This window comes from Suricata suricatta, chromosome 1, assembly GCF_006229205.1.
Source record: "Suricata suricatta isolate VVHF042 chromosome 1, meerkat_22Aug2017_6uvM2_HiC, whole genome shotgun sequence".
NCBI lineage: Eukaryota > Metazoa > Chordata > Mammalia > Carnivora > Herpestidae > Suricata > Suricata suricatta.
The window spans coordinates 118,221,059-118,236,806 of NC_043700.1; the positions used below are offsets into that span (position 1 = coordinate 118,221,059).

The following is a 15,748-nucleotide window of genomic DNA, read 5'->3' on the forward strand; positions in this document are numbered from 1 at the left end:
GTGCTGTCGTTAATGCACTGACCTTGAAATACAGGACATGCCTTGGTAAAGGGGGCTCTCGGAGGAAACAAAAATATATTGATAGTAGTTGCAGCGTGATTTATTTTAGTGGATGCTAGCAAAAAGTAGAGGCTGGAAATACGGCAAAATGAAACTGTAAACAAATGCAACTTCTTCATTCTGACCAAAAACCTGAGGACACAAGCTAAATATTACTGGAAGTTCATACTTATGTCTACATCTTTATGAGAAATAATAAAGTGGTTGATTATTTTTGTTTAATTTAGTAAATTCTTTTAGTGTTCCAGCAAGTTTTTCTCAAACTGAAAAAAATTAATGATGCTTATCCAGGGCTGTTTATTATCGGCATACCAATTTTCTGACAATTCTGGAAAGCTAAACAGAGCACCACTTTAAAATATATTTTATTCTTAAAGTCCTCAAAAAGCTACAAAGCATAGTTTGGAAAATAATAATAATAATAATTTTTCAATATCTATGTACAATCACATGTGTGTATGTTTAATGTAAATGCTTTCCTCATATTTGTGTAGTACAGTTATCGTTATAACTATAACATAGTTTTTATTGTAGGTAGGAGGGACTATAGGTTAGTTCTAAATGACATATTTTATTGCCTTGGGAAAAATCCAAGACTTCCAGTGCTACCATACTTGAGGTTTAAGAAAATGGGGTTCAACAGCAGTGACACCTCTGCCAAACGTCCCAGGATCCCTGTTGGTATCGCTGGCCCTGTACAATCACCTTTAATTCCCTAAAAAGGGATACAAAAGATGTAGTAGGAAATACACCAATCTACTGCCTTATCCCATAGGATGGCCACTTCTCATGCTTTCCATTTGAAGATGAAAAAAAATTTCATTCTCAGGTCAAGTCCTTATATTTAGCACAGTGACTTCTGAATTTAATAAAATAAAACTTACTTCAATAACAAAAATTACAGGTCCTCTATACTGTAGTAGTTGTTCTTTTAGAATCCATTGATTAAGATAATTCATAATGATATGAAACTCTTTATAAAATCAGTATGCATTTAAGGAATGTAGATTTTATTAATATCCATGCATCCATATTCATTATTCATGCTGCATATTTTATTAGAGCTAAATTAAGACCAAAACTGACAGTGCTTTGTGTGCATCTGAATTGTTGAGTGCTCTTTCTCTGGGACCTGCACCCCTCCATTGTGAACTCTTGCTGTAGACCGTTCATTTTGCTACCAAATTTCTTCTCTCTCAAAACTGCCCTCAACTACCTATCCTGTTTCTCTGCTTACCATCATCTATTCTCAAGCAAGGTGACCCCTTAAAATGTTAAGTCAGATCCTGGCATTCCTCTTCTTAAAAACCCTCCAATGCTTCTATTTTACTTAGAATAGAAGCCATAACCTTTGCCATGGTCTCTGAGGCTTCCAGGATCTTGTGTTACCTTCTTGCCATTATCTCTAATGCTCCCTTTCTTTGTTTCTCTGTCTCTCTCATTTGGTTTCAGATGCATTTCCCTCTTTGCTCTTTTCTAAGCAACTAAGTCCAGCTGCTCCCACCAAAGGCTATTGGAATTATAACACCTTTGTTTAGAACATTCTTTCACTAGGTCTCACTCTTTCATGATCTTCAAGGGTTTGCTTATCACCACGTGAGAGACACTTTCTCCAAACATTCTATTTCAAATTATCATTTCTGATACTTTATTTTTTAAGTTTATTTCTTTTTGGGAGAGAGACAGACAGAACATGAGCTGGGAAGGGGCAAAGAGAGTGGCAGACATAGAATCCAAAGCAGGCTCCAGGTTCTGAGCTGTCAGCACACAGCTGTCAGCACAAAGCCGAACACAGGGCTCAAACTCACAAACTGTGAGATTATCACCTGAGCTGAAGTGGGCCGCTTAACCAATGAGCCACTCAGGCACCATTTTTTTAATTATTATTTTTTAAGTTTAGTTTTGATACAGAGAGAGAAAGAATTTCTGACACTTTATACTATCTCCCCTTACCTTTTAAAATGTCTCTCTATAGCATCCATCACTGACATAGATAAAGATTATTTCTCTGTAGTTTATTGGTTGAGTTTCTCCATTTCAGTTAAAGCTTCATGAGGCTTAGAGACACATATTTTTGTGCTTTTTTCACTACTCTATCTCCCTTGCTTGGAACACTTTCTGGCACATGGTAAGTACTTGATAAGTATTTGTGAATGAATGAATGAATCAGTTATTTTGCATGTTTGATTAAAAAAAATATAATGACCTTAGAACTTCCTTGGTAAACCGTACATCCTGGAACACTCTCATTCTATCTCAAAATTGTTATTATTTTTTTTTATTCTTCCTGAATGAATTCTACATCTCTAAAAATCACTAGTCCATTAAATTCAGGACCTCTTTTCTGTTCTCCAACTGCTTCAGACTCTTAATAGATCTTCAAAGAAATGCTGCCAGGTTTAAAATGAGTTGCTTCAAAATGTTGGGGGAAATGAATTGCAGGGTCCCATCCCCCGACCCCATGTCACTCCGTTGTCTGCAGGAAGCACAGATAAAGAGGGAAGTAACTTCTGAATAATGTTATTAATATAAACATCTGACTGGGGTGAGGGAAAGAAGGAAAGGAACACATATACATAAAATTGAAGGAGATGGCATTTGAAAAATCCGCCCAAGTATGATAATGAGAAAGTCTCAAAGAGATAATCCCTAAACATTGTCACAACTTTACTTTCTCCCTATTGTTGAGAGCCTGGACAACCCACAATGCACAGCAGCCAACCTGAATGACATCACTTATGCACACCAGTCTGTTTCTCATATTTGTAATGATCTTCCTTTCCTATCTTAACTCCCCATAGTTTCTTTTCCGTCACAGCTTTTTATAAAAATGGCCAAATTCAAGTACTTTCTCCTCTATTGAATTTCCTTTATTCTTCCGTTTGCAAGTTTACCCTTGTTATTTTTATAGCACCTAATCTTTACATTTATTGCACTATTTAACAAAGATTTCCTGCCATTATGTTTATATAGGCCTTTTATCTAATCTATCAGAGTGTCAGGTCTTTAGGACAAAGCCTATGTTGATTTATTATATTATCTTCAGGAATGACTCACCAATTTTACAGAACAGGTACTGAGTGTGTGCGTTTGTGTTATGCCCAGATCTCAGTATCCCCCAAAGACCAGAGACCGCTAGAAAGACCAAGTCACGCATGCAAAAGCAAAGGGCTTTATTACGGGCTCGGACTCAGGCTCACAGACTTCACCAACACAGTGGGTCTGTGCTGTGAGCCCTGAACAAGGGCTGAGCAGGGCTTTTATGGGGTTTGGGAAGGCGGGGGTTACAAAAAATTGTGACATAGGTACAGGGATCCAATCATTATTGCACAATAGTATTGACAGCAGGTTTAACCATTCACATTGTCTAGAGCATTCGTTACTTTTGGCAGGATCCAATTACAACATTTAGAGTACCTTTAAAATCAACCAATTACAGGGCGAGCCTAGGGTCTTGTTTGGCGACTATCGGGTTAACTTTAACATTAGGTAACAGGGTCCTATCTAAAGTTCCCATGTGCAGGCCTTATCCTTAGGAATGTGGGGAGTGGTAGCTGGCCTTCCCTGATTGGGTGTTGTGAAGGTGGTCTCTCTTGCTCTAGGCAATGTGTAATTGCCTGTTAGTTTCGGGGAACTGAAACCTAGGCCTTCTAGATCAGAGGGGAAACTTAAAGCCTGTCATGGAATCTGTTTGGTTTAGACCTGTGTCCTTACATTTGGATAGGTGGGTGGATGGATGGTAGATAAATGATCAATAGGTAACTGATAGATGGACTATATACTTGACAACAGCAAATCCTTAAATTAAAAAATACATAGTTTCACTGTCAAGTACTAGATTCTTAGTTAATAGTAGTTTTATAGTGTGTCCAAAAGAAAGTCAAAATATTTCTTTGAAAACAAATTTTAGTTAAAATGAACTAACTTAAGAATGGGGAACTTTTGGGGTATTAAAGTTTCTGAGAAAATGTATAGTCATTATTTGAAAGTTTCTTGGGAATCTAAAATAATTAAGGGATGTGACAAAGGCACTTTTCTGACATCGTTACTTTTCTGCTATCTTTAACTGCAACTCTAGAATAAGAAATATTTTTAAATGCTTATTTTTGGATGTGGTAAAGACAGAGATGAAAAACATGAAACACTTTGTTTCATTTACTAATTCAGTAAAAACAAATATAGGACATACTATGTGCCAGGCATTATTGGAAACTAGCATTTTAATTAAGTTAATTTTTTTAAATAATTTGAGTCACTCAAAACTTTAATTCTAAAACCTAGTCTGATGAGAAACAGAAAATAACCCACCTATCAAGTGTGGATTTTTGTAATCAGTTTGTTACATTGAAATCTTCAGTAATTATATCACAACCTTTTCAATTTCCTACTGTTCCAATGTAGACAAAAATGTGCAAATGTTCTCATTTGAGTGGCTCTCCTATTTAATCTCATATTTACCTATAAATAGTGCCATGTTTCCTAACTACTTCTAAATAGGTTAAGTCTTAAAACATATTGCCATCTGTTAAGTCAACCAAAAAATATGCCTATGAAAAATAAGAATGCAGCACTGAATAAAATGAAAATGAAAAACAAGACTTTTTTTGGAGGAGGTCACAAGAGGGGAGAAGGATCACCAAAAATGAGATAGAACTAAAATGAAACCTGAGAGAGCACTCGAGAGGGGCTTTATACAAGGGTCCAATCCATCAGAGCCAGAAAATCTTGAATAGTCCATTAACTGTGGGCCTTTCTATCCTCATTACTATTGGAAAGTATCCTAGGATATAGGAAGAAAGGGATTCACTTATCTTAGCTAAGTCAGCAATATGCAGACGGGCTTATTAATACATCAACTCACAGAACGGTTGTGACCCAAACGGGGCAGCATCAAGTTTTAAAATCATACTCTACTGAGCTTTCAATAGTTATTGTTCCTTCTACTCTAAGATACTGTCATTCTGCCATTCTTTAGAGTTTCAATACACTAACATTTGCCTATCTCTCTCATACATGAATCACATTTTCCTGTGAATTGTCTTATTTTGTTTCTCAACCTTGTTTTAATGTGAAGGCAAAAATATGAATAATGCGCTATATGCTTCTTCCAGGAACTCATTCTAGGAAAGGCTGCTGTGTGTGTGTACAGAGTGACAAATTCAAACATAAGTGAATATACATTGTACAAAGGTGAGATAGAGGATGTGCGAATACACATGTGGGAGGTATTATCTGCAAAGATTTCCTAAACAATGTAATGCCTCAGTTGGATGCTAACTGTATTTTTTTCCTGTAAGTAGGAGGGCTAGAGAATACTTTGGAAAAAGGTTAAAAAAAAAAAAGTAGTACAAAAATAAGAAAGTATAAAGAAAACATTATCAATAGGAAATTGGGCAAAAATCAGATTTCATGAAGTATAAGGTGATATGTAAGCACCAGGTCTATGGTGATTGGTTTTGAGAGCTGGAGGTTAAATTACAAAAAGCTTCAGCTGTGGTTATGACAGGGGTAGATGTCTTCTCTGGCAATGAGGAAGTAAAGACTAGACTTCAGTTTTAGGGGTCTTTTGGCAGTAGGATGAATTATGGATGATTTCTCAGTAAGGAAATGGCAGTGGGAATAGGAAGTAACAGAAAGTAATTGATAGTAATAGAGATTTGCTGAATGGTCAGCTATGGAGTAAGGATTCATGTAAAATGGTTCTTAGTTTTCTTGTTTGAGAGCAAGAATGAATCTACATACCGTCCACCAAGAGAGTTCAAATGCGATGAGAAAATATGGAAAAGGCATTTCTTTACTTGAGTCTATGGGACATCCAGATGACATCCATGTGGACATGCAAGGTTTTTTATTTGTATTTAAAAAATCTTTAATTCCACAGGTAAAAGAATAATTGAAGCCTAAGTGCTCTAAGTATTGAAAGCAACATTACCTGTTGAGTAGGCATCTTAAATATGAATTTGCATTTATTTTTTTCAGAGTTTTTATTGCTTAAGCATTGTACATATATGATTTTAAAACATAACCTCCTCATACAAATCCAGCTGGGACATCCAACTTTACAATATCTTTCTTTTCCTATCACCTCCAGACCTTTGTTCATAACAGTTTCTTTCAGGTTCTTTATCTTTGTTAGTGATCATCATAAAAAAAAAGTCTCTCCAATAATTCAGCTGAGTGTTAGCACAAAATTATTTTTATTTTAAGGAAAAATCACTAATTTCTAATTTTCTATAAAGATTAAAAAAAAAACACTGAGGTCATTTTTCCAGGAAATGAATAGCACTATAAGAGAAATGCTTGAATAGATCTGAAACCTGGAAGGGAGGTATGGATTTGGGATATAGATGAAGGTAGGATCAGGTTCACAAACACTTTTGCAGGCAGATGAAGACAGTAATGAATATTGAATTAGCCATAGGCAAGTCAGCAAGAAAATACAGAGATGTGGTGAGAAAAGCCCAGAATAATAAAATGCTGGTATCATTACATGTTCCTTAAATAATTTTTAAGTGACAAAAAGAACAAAAGATAAAACTACACACTATGTGTGCATCTAGATTTTATGAATATCAATATTATTTGATGAGCAAGAAAACTGCTTTTATTGAAGACTTTCAGAGTGGTGTGCTATTCTTTTATAAGTTTGGGTTCAGTTTTCTTTTGTATTCTAATATTCCTCTTCCTTGTGGATGTATGACTCTGAGTTTGATATGTGGGAGGCAGAATCATGCTGATGTCTAGAATTCTTATCTCCTCTCCCAGTAGGTTTGTTTTTAATTCACTCTCCCACACTTGTACCTCCACCCTCCTTAATAAAAATGAAATCCCTTCTTATTCATTAGCATTTTAATAGAAAAAGAAGACTACAATAATAGTATATGCTATGTCCATATGCTATGTTAAATAGGACAGAGCATTCTGTTATTCCCAGAAGAAAAGTTCCATGCAGGCTAAATACAGCATTTTAATTGTATCAGTACTAGACAGTGTATTATTTTCTTTCCACATAACAATTATGGTAAGAGCACCTAAATGTCTAAAAATAATATTTGGTGATTTTGTCTATGCTGTGGGAGTATGTGGATTTCCAAAATTCTTTGAAATATTATCAGGCACAATCACAATAAATATATTTTAAATCTAATGAAATCCTAATGTGAAAAAGCTATTTCAGCTTTCTGTCAGGCTACACAGGGCTGTATAAGCTATCCCAGCAATGTTCCAAATGTATTACCTTGGAAATGTTAATATATTAACAATGTCGCAAAATCTGTCTTTTTATCTGAAAAGTACATTGACTGGAAGCTTCTTCTTAAACACATTACAGTATACAATGGCCACCATGAGTCAAAGAAATTGCTAGACTCTGATATGTTCAGTGGTTCACTACACTTCATGCTGTGGCCCTGTGCTCAATCAGCTTTGGAATGGATGAACCACCAGGGAAAAGATGAAGGACTAATGGATAACTTGTCATCATGTATAAACTTTTTTAATATAAAGAGATAAATAAAAAGGGCAAAACTTAGGTCTATCAGAACATTTTTATTTGATATTTTAACTTATTCTTTTGCAGCATGATTGGGATTGCAGTGGTTTTCAGTTTATTTGATAACTGCCTTGTGGTTAATATTTGAAGTCGCCAGACATACATTCCCAATTTAGAATAGAGCTACCGCTCCAGCTCTCAAATTTCACCCTCTTATATTTTCACTGGGCCTCCACTGTCCAGCCTCAAACAAGTGAAGGACACATATCGGCATGCAAAGAGCTGGTATCTACCTTAGACCTTCTTTCTTTTTTAAAGTTATCTTTATTCAGTTTATTTATAGTTACCCATTATCAACAATGGTAAAAACAGTAACAAAAATGACAATTATCTTTAGATTGCTAGAATGATACATTTAACAGTTTATAAAAACCCCACATAATTCTCATTTTGATCTCTGGCTAGCAGATAGCACACAATTAATTATGGTCATGTAATAGGTAATTAACTCAACAATTTAATGGTAAAAGCCAAAACATGAGCCCAAATCTTCAGATTCCCAGTTCAGACCTCTTTTCTCTTTTCTCTTTACGTGTCAAATCTTTAATGTCACAGGCACCTAAAGAGAACCAGCTGAAAGCTTACTAGTTTAATAGAGTTGATCTTGGTGCAGAAGATCCCATCTCTCTTTTTTTCTATCCCTAGGTCATGTTTAGTCCTAATCCTTCCCATGACTGGTTTGCTTTTATTAGAATCTTTAACTTGTTTACATAATTGGTCTTTATTTTTTCCTTTGATTAAATCTGGTAAGAAACTCTGAACCATATTATGCAATTTCTATATCATTTTTTTGTTCCTTCTTCAGAGATGAGCTGTTCCCATGAGCTATATAAAATGTATGTTCTTTAGAATGCTATGTATTAGGAGGATGCATCTCTACCAAAATAATATCCAAGCACCAGATTCTGTAGAGAGCAAATATTTAACAGTATTTAGTGACAAAATGGATCATGATAGCTCAATTGACTTTGGCAAAGAGAAAAGATCCCTAGGAAAGGCAAACTTAAGAAGACTTCACTCCCATACCTTCTGTTATGTGGTGTTAATTTTTTTTATTGGTAATGGATTTTTAGGACTACTATGATTATGAAGGGAGTTTGTGGAGAAGGATCAAGGAAGGTGAGAAGGGCTCCTTTATAAAAGCTTGTGGAGTTTGTTGTTGTTGTTTGAATTGAGATTGAAGAGTGAAAAGCTTGGTTTTTGTTTATTTGGCTCTTTTTGAGTCAGATTATGCATGAGGGAGGAGCAGAGAAAGAGGGAGAGAGAGAATCCCAAGCAGGCTCAGCACTGTTGGCACAGAGACCGATGAGGGGCTCCGTCCCCTGAACCACAAGATCATTACCTGAGCCGAAATCAAGAGCCAGAAACTCAAATGCCTAAGCCAGCCAGGTGCCCCAACAAGCTTGGTACTTTGGGGAATCTGGACGTCACGTGGTAAACAACAATAACAGAACCAAAAACCAAGATCGTCCAATCAGAATTGTTGCTGTCTGATGAATATTATACACAGACAAGAAATGTGGTTTGGGGAAAGGAAGCAAAAAGCATTAGAGTGGGAATACTGAAATATGATAAGAATATACACACACCCCAGCAGGTTGGTAAATGTGGTTTGGGAAAAGGAAGCAAAAAGCATTAGAGTGGGAATACTGAAATATGATAAGAATATACACACACCCCAGCAGGTTGGTAAAGAGATTTGTGATGCTCCAAATTAAATCTTAAAGAGCATCAGGGTACCAGGAGTTACAAGGGTAAGGTCAAATGCATGTCTTCAACTAACTCCCAGTCATATTCTGTCAACTTGGGGCTGGCATTAGAAAGCCTCAGCAGGTCTTCAGGGTCACACATAGCATCATTACACTCTGACCCCAAACCTTCCTTATCCCCCAACCTGATCATGGTCCTTCTATGGAAACTGTCACTGCATCCTAGAGCAGCTTCCTTAGCCAGGGGTGCTCGGTACCCTCCCAGTTCCCTCTCCCTAACTTCTGCTTTCTCTCCACACTGGGTCCCTGCCATCCAACCTCTCCCACTCATCCCATGTCCCTCTCTTTCTGCCTTCGAACTCTGTCTCTTTACTATTTTTTCCATCAGCACTGAAGATAGCATATTTGGACTACAAACTCCCCTCCAGCTCTTGTTCTTTCCCATTCACAGCTACTTTTGAAATAATTGCCTTCACTCTGCCTTGCTGCCTTCCCTCTGTCCCCCATCATCACTCTGTGTAGCATGGCTTCTGCCACCACAGATCACCAGATTCTTTTTTTCCAAGGAACTTGTTCCTTGATGTAATGAACATTTTAAACCTTTCCTTTTCTTTTCTTTCAACAATATTCAACACGTTAGATGACTCTTTGCCTTGAAATAGTTTCTTTCCTGAACAACTGTGATACTACCTGCTTTTAGTTTTCTTTACAGTCCTCTCCTGCCGGTCTCCCTGAAACCCTTGGGTTGGGGTGTCTGGTTGGCTCAGTCAGTTAGCACCTGACTCTGGCTCAGGTCATGATCTTGCAGTTCCCATTGGTTGGAGACTAGCATGAAGCTCTGTGCTGACAGCTCAGAACCTGGAGCTGACTTCAAATTCTGTATCTCCCTCTCTCTTGGCCCCTCTGCTGCTCACTCTCTCTCTCAAATATTAATAAACATTAAAAATGCTTTAAATTTTTTAAACTGTGGTGATATGTAATTTATAATAATAAATTTCATGTATTCAAAGTGTACTATTCAATAAGCTTTGACAAATGTACACACCAATAACACATCTCTATGATCAAGACAATGCATAAATCCATTACCCTAAAAGTTTCCGGAAGCCTCTTTGTAAACCTCTCTCCAGCCCCTCTTTGCCACCCTCTCATTCCCAGGAAACCATTAATCTTCATGTGGTCACTATAGTCTAGTTTGCCTTTTCTAAAATTTTTTTTTATAAATGGAATAATATAGTATGTTCTCTTTGCCACCTGGCAGCATTCAAACAACATAATTACTTTGAAATTTATCCATATTGTTGCATGCGTCAATAATTCATTCTTTCTTGCTAAAAGTACCACAATTTGTTTATCCTTTTATCAAGTTGAATGACATTTGAGTTGTTTCTAGTTTTTTCTTATTACAAATAAAGCTGCTCAGAATATTTTAGTACAAGTCTCTATATGAATATATACTTCCATTTCTCCTGTGACAATACCAAGAATAGAAATGGCTGAGTCATATGTTACTCGTATGTTTAAGTTTTCAAAGAAGTTGCCAAACAACTTTTTCAAAGTTGTTATACTGTTTAAAACTCTGCCAGGAGTATATCTACATTGCTTTGCTCCATATTCATGCTAAGAGTAGGGCAATAAACTGAGAGGCAATAAATTGGTAACTGTCATTGCTGCCCCCTTGTCTATTCAGTTTCCATATGCACTCTTCCACATCCATTTCAACCCCCTTGTGAAAGGAAACAGCCAAACAAGACATCCCCTCTAGCAAGATACATATATACTAGTGAAGAAGTTCTCCTTCCCCAGAATGAGAAGACACACAGTCCCAATAGATTTTGTTTCTAAAGCAGACAATATTAATTTAGTCACCTACTATATACCAAAAGGCTAAACTGTAAAGTTAAACTCCAATAGCTTAAGCAGAATTCTAAAAAAAGAAAATGGGGGGAGGGGAGAAGTCCAATGATTAATGGGCACAAGTAACCACAGGCATACAACAAGCATAGGGAAAATATGCAAAGCAACTACAGTCCCCATTTCTCTCATTTGTCCAAAGATCACAGTCGAGCTATATGGGTTTCTTCTGTAACTACTCACTCAACAATTCCCTGGCCTTCAGCCAGAACCTCAACTCCTCTGCTCCCCTTGGCAATTATTCCCTCCCAAATGTGTATTCGTTTTCCTAATGGTTGGAATCCTGAGTCACCCGGCCTTTTCTAGTTACTGTAGTTTTCTATCAATTTTTACTACTGTCATGCCAGTGTTGAGGGGCACTCCAGGGAACCCCCTTGGTTATCCACACAGTTTTCATGACCTTCATGTGTAGCGACAACCTTGATTTCCTCTTAGTCGTTAGGACCAATCATTCCAACTAGCAGATTAACTCTTTTTTTTTTTTTTGCATTTTTGTTCAATGACATAAAGAATCTAAAATGACCAGATGATGGTTTCAAATTCTGATTTAGTGAAACGGTTGTTATTTTCCCTGGTGGAAGCATTTTCCTCTTGGAAACTAAGATATTCAAGCCAGGAGAGTTCCAAGATGCCAGAGTACAAAGTGAAAATCTGCACGAGTAATTATTTGTAATAGTGAGAGTAGCTATTCTCCCTTCCTAAGCTACCCAGAATACCCATGTATTCTGGTCTATATGGAATTCCATGATGTTAAATAAGTCATTCTGTGACTGTATGGGTAAAGGTGCTTGCAGAAGCATTATGAGAAGGGAGGGCGAATCCATACCTAGAATATGTGTCTACTACACTAAGGGCAAACCTTTGCCCTCTCCATAATGGAAGAAGTAAAATATAATTAATCTTCCACCACATGGTGGGCTTTCTCCTCTTTGCCCTCATGAAATTGTACGATGTCAGGGATTCAGTGTTGGTTTCTGCTATTGACAGACTAGTTACTGGACAATAATAGCAGTATTCTTGGTAAGGAGTACATGTTGTTGAGCCCATGCATAGCCTCTTTCCATACCGTTGTACCTGCTGAACAAGAAATGGAGTAAGTACACCAAAAGGACTGACTGTCTTCTAAAGATCCATGTCATTTTGTCCACTGATCATTATTTTGTCCACCCTGATAATTAACAGTTTTATCTGCATTACCTACCCTTTGGGAAGAACTCACATAATACACAGATAATTTTACAATCTGAGTTTATTCTAAAAGGCCCATCCATACACTTCTTTCCCATACTTAACTTTTCATCAGTCTTCCCATCTTGTTCTTTCCAAGTCCATGGCTACCTACTCAAACCATTATCAATTTCCAATAAATCTGTCTTTTTACCTAATTCTTGCTTTATAAGGGATAGAAGACAACAAAACTTACTGGTCAAAGTTCTGCTGATAGGGAAAATTTTTTCTTCAACATTTATCTCCAAGGTCACTGCTGAATGGATTAATAGTGCTATAACATTCCATTTTGAGGTGGTAAGCATGCCTATCACATAATCCATTTTTAAAGCAGGCTCAAGTTTTGTTCTTCCTCAGTTATTAGTTCATAAGGAACTCTCCAAAAGTCCAAACACATGGCCTGAGGGAGAGAAGACAATACAGAAAGGGTTGATGTCAAAGGAGTCAGAATCACCTATTCATGAAGCTAAACTTGTGCCTTGCTTAACAGGTACAATCAGTGTAATGATGCTAATATATTTGACCAGTATGATTGTTTATGGAATGTCAAGATGATCAAGACCTAAACAGACAATATTACAGCAAAGAGCAGTGGAATTGTTTAATACCTTTGGTGCAATACTGTGAATTTATACTGTTGGCCATGGAAGGTAAAAGTGAACAGTTTTTAGTCATACGTAAAAATTGGTATGAAGAAAAGACCTGAGCCAGGTCAATGGTGACACACCAACTACGAGGGGCTATATTGATTTGCTCCAGCAAAGTTACTACATCTAGTACAGCAGCTACAATTGGAGTTGCTACTTCACTGAGTTTATAATATTTCACAGTTTCTGCACAGGTAAAACTGATATATTAAATGGGGATATCACATTCCTGCTTCTTTAATGTCTTCATGGTAGTATTCATTTCTTCAATCCTGTTTGGCTATGCTACTGCTTCTGGTTTACTGTCTTATCTTCTCAGTAAGTTCAAAACTTTCACTTAGCCCTTCCTAGCAGAAAGGCTCCTCACCACATGGGCTCAAAAGCTAATGTGGACATTGTACTAGTTGTCATTTGTCTATTCCAGTTAAATATTCAGGAGCCAGGGAACTAACTACATGGTGTCTACAAATCTACTGGGACCTCCGATTTACACTTAAGACTCTGCCTGGTCCACATAGGGTCCTATTTTGACTGGTAGACACAGTGGCATTGCAAGCCACCAAGGATTAGCCTCAGTTTAGTGCCAAGGTCAAGTAATCCCTGAAAGACCTTTGTGTTTATTGTCCCCAGTACAAAGTCACCTTAGTACATGGGTGAAGATATCTTTGGGGAAGACTTGGAAGCAGATTTACAGTGTGTGTTTGCACAATATAGTCCTGAGCCAGCACTATAGCCACCCCCAAGGGGACCAGAACTCTTGCCATGAAGGGACTCTCAGTCTGTGAATGAACTTAGATCTGGGAACTAGGTCAGAGGCCATATTTCTCTACTTTGACAATCCAAGCCAGGTTCCTTGTTAGCAGACTTAAGGTTTTTCTTATTATGTAAATCAAACAATACCTTAACAGGCTGTCCATTTATATCATTCCTAGAGACATGATGATCAATTAGCCACCACTAAAGATCTCTGCAGGTCAGTGCATTTTAATCACTGACACATCCCTGTTTCTCTTTATGGTTGATGTGACCACCTTGCCTTTGATGACTAAGCACTGCTGCTTGACTTCTGCTAGTCTGTGATTCTATCATTCTTTTTTGAAATCAGGGAGCCCATTTGAATGGTGGCATCCTCTGTAGTCAGTAACAGCTGGCCTACAATGGAGAGGGACCACAGAGCCTTTCAGAAATGCTCCTGTCACTAATGTATTTATCAATGCCTTAGTGATGAGAGATTTTCTAGGTCTTCTTGTGGATCACAGCTCTGGTATAGGTGTGCAGTTTATACCTAATAGTTCTAGTCCAATATTTCTATCTTCCTGAACCTTTGGAGTCTCTTCTCACTTCATATCAAGGAAGCTCATTAAATGGATGCTATGATTGAGTTCATAGCCACTCAAATAAAGCAAGCAAGTTGTTAGAGCCATGTTGAGATGCACAAACTTTAATGCATTAAATCTGGAATCTTTATTAAGCAGACCCTAATTCAGCTCAGTGTTGTGTTATATTCTGCCCTCTTTTGTCTAATACTCTTAACATCTATTTGCACATTTCTCAGATTTCTGCTAATATGTATATTATCAAGGCCTTGAAAGTCTTTCAATGTATAAGCTATTTCCTTTTCTTCCTGGAGTGTGGAGGAAAGGAATGCCTGTCCTACTAGAATATAGTTATGGGCTTAGTGGCAACTGGGTGATTGCAGTGGGTCTGAGGAAAATGAACTTTCCTTTTATGGTTATCAGAGTCTTCAACATAAGGAAGTCTAGTCTCCTTGGCCCTTCAGTGGACAGTTTCTTCTACTTCTAAGAGGGTCTCAGAATTACTAGGAGATTCAAGATTATCAATTTAATCTGCACTCAACGAAATGTCCCCATTTCTAGCTTTAGAACTTAATTCCTTCCTGGTTAATGCCTTAATTGTTACATGAGAAACTAAGAGAGACTAAATTCAACTGTTATTATAATACAATAATTCCCCTCATTAAAAATTGTATTTGTATTAAAAATTGTATTTGAGGGGCACCTGGGTGGCTTAGTGGGCTAAGCGCCTGACTTCAGCTCAGGTCATGATCTCGTGTTTGTGAGTTTGAGCACTGTGTCAGGCTCTGTGTTGACAGCTCAGAGCCTGGAACTCACTTCGGATTCTGATCTCCTTCTTTCTCTGCCCCTCACCCGCTCACATTCTATGTGTGTGTCTCTCTCTCAAAAATAAACAATGAAAAATTGTGTTTGATTTTCAACAATATTAGTTTTGTGGCTACTAGAAGTAAGGTATTCTTTCGGGGCTGTCATGAAAGCTGTCTGTTTATCACAGTACAATTGAAGTGATACTATACCACTTCAGGTATAACCTAAGAATCTCCCAACAGGATGCTTTTATTTCTTCCCACCTGGCCTTTGTTATTCTTGCCATACATTTTATTTCTGCATAGATCATACAGTAGATATTGTTATCGGCAGTATGGTTGTTATTTTCATGTTAAACAAGAAATTTAAAGTGAAAACTACTCTTTATATTTATGCCCATAACCACCATTTCCAGGTGTCTTCATTTCCGCATATCCATGTTTTTATCTGATGTCATTTTCCTTCTCCTTCATTGAATGAAGAACTTTATTCAATACTTTTGGTTGTGCTAGATGG

General features: G+C 37.2%; 1 long non-coding RNA gene across 4 annotated transcripts in view; it reads right to left on the reverse strand.

The window, feature by feature from the left end:
* The window catches only part of LOC115278510, a 112,868-nt gene that overhangs the window by 85,201 nt on the left and 11,919 nt on the right, over positions 1-15,748 (reverse strand). For all 4 annotated transcript variants that reach the window (XR_003902983.1, XR_003903006.1, XR_003903008.1 and 1 more), the window contains one exon: positions 12,659-12,862. This is a non-coding gene — a long non-coding RNA (uncharacterized LOC115278510). The remainder of the gene's footprint in view (positions 1-12,658; positions 12,863-15,748) is intronic.